The sequence below is a fragment of the Cicer arietinum genome, chromosome 3 (assembly GCF_000331145.2).
Source record: "Cicer arietinum cultivar CDC Frontier isolate Library 1 chromosome 3, Cicar.CDCFrontier_v2.0, whole genome shotgun sequence".
In the NCBI taxonomy this organism is placed as follows: Eukaryota; Viridiplantae; Streptophyta; class Magnoliopsida; order Fabales; family Fabaceae; genus Cicer; species Cicer arietinum.
The window spans coordinates 28,011,798-28,013,788 of NC_021162.2; positions in this window are offsets into that span (position 1 = coordinate 28,011,798).

Sequence of the window (1,991 nt, forward strand, 5' to 3'; positions counted from 1 at the left end):
GTCAGTTTTGCTGAATTCCTGCATGGCCAAATCGATTTCATAAAAAGTTTAGCCCCTGTGACTTCCCAAATCGATGGGGAAATCGATTTCCCTGCTTATCCTTTCAAGAATACTTAAACTAATTCAATCACGCTCACACATAAGTCCAAAACTTAACACTTAGTAATTCCCACACAATCACCACGACAAATTGAGTTTCGAAATAGTTTTACAACCCATCACACTTACGCACAATAAACAATTCATATCACTTAGCAATTTCAACACAATTACCACGACAACTCGAATTCAGAACACTCAATCATAAACTTGATTCAAACACGACTCGTGTGCCAAGCACCCTAATGCAATGCGTATATGCCAAAATGCATGGACTCGGAATTCCAAACCAAAACCCTCCTCGAAGGGCCGTAAATCATAATTGTACCGCCTATCGCAGGCCAAAGTACCAATTACCAAGGTGCCACCTATCACGGGTCTGCACGATTTACTAAAAAGCGTAAACCATAAACGTACTGCCTATCACGGGCCCGTATCGTTTACCAAGGTGCCACCTATCACGGGTCTGCACGGCTTACTAAAATAACGTAAATTGTAAATGTACCGCCTATCACAGGCCAAAGTACTATTTACCAAGGTGCCACCTATCACGGGTCTGCACAATTTACAAAAAAACCGAAAACCAAAAACGTACTGCCTATCACGGGCCCGTACCGTTTATCGAGGTGCCACCTATCACGGGTCTGCACAATTTACAAAAAAACCGAAAACCAAAAACGTACTGCCTATCACGGGCCCGTACCGTTTATCGAGGTGCCACCTATCACGGGTCTGCACAATTTACAAAAAAGCGAAAACCATAAACGTACTGCCTATCACGGGCCCGTACCGTTTATCGAGGTGCCACCTATCACGGGTCTGCACAATTTACAAAAAAGCGAAAACCATAAACGTACTGCCTATCACGGGCCCGTACCGTTTATCGAGGTGCCACCTATCACGGGTCTGCACAATTTACAAAAAAGCGAAAACCATAAACGTACTGCCTATCACGGGCCCGTACCGTTTATCGAGGTGCCACCTATCACGGGTCTGCACAATTTACAAAAAAGCGAAAACCATAAACGTACTGCCTATCACGGGCCCGTACCGTTTATCGAGGTGCCACCTATCACGGGTCTGCACAATTTACAAAAAAGCGAAAACCATAAACGTACTGCCTATCACGGGCCCGTACCGTTTATCGAGGTGCCACCTATCACGGGTCTGCACAATTTACAAAAAAGCGAAAACCATAAACGTACTGCCTATCACGGGCCCGTATCGTTTACCGAGGTGCCACCTATCACGGGTCTGCACAATTTACAAAAAAGCGAAAACCATAAACGTACTGCCTATCACGGGCCCGTACCGTTTATCGAGGTGCCACCTATCACGGGTCTGCACAATTTACAAAAAAGCGAAAACCATAAACGTACTGCCTATCACGGGCCCGTACCGTTTATCGAGGTGCCACCTATCACGGGTCTGCACAATTTACAAAAAAGCTTCCAAAGTTAGTCCACTAGCACCGTAGTGTGGTGGTGAGCAACTTTCCCTTCTATCCCTTCGCAAAATGAAGCTTAGATCTAGATGAAACGGGGAGGTTTGTGTTTGACGGTTTTAAAATCTCTAACGCTGTTTTTCTTCGTTTACGAATCAACGAGGAAGAGTGAAGTTTAGAAATCTTCTCTTTCACACTCGACAAACCTTGGGTTTCTATTCTTAAAGAAAGGAAGCCAAGAAAAACGAAAATGGAGGATGGAGGGATTTTGGTCGCGCATTAACAGAGGAAGAAGATGGAATTTTCCTTTTTTCTTTCCTTTCGCTTTCTTTCCTTTCTTTTTCCTTTCTTCCTTTTTCCTTCTTTCCTTTTTATACTCTTTTCTTTTCCTTTTCCTTCCTTCTAATTTCCTTTCTTTTTCCCTCCAAACAAACATATATATATATAT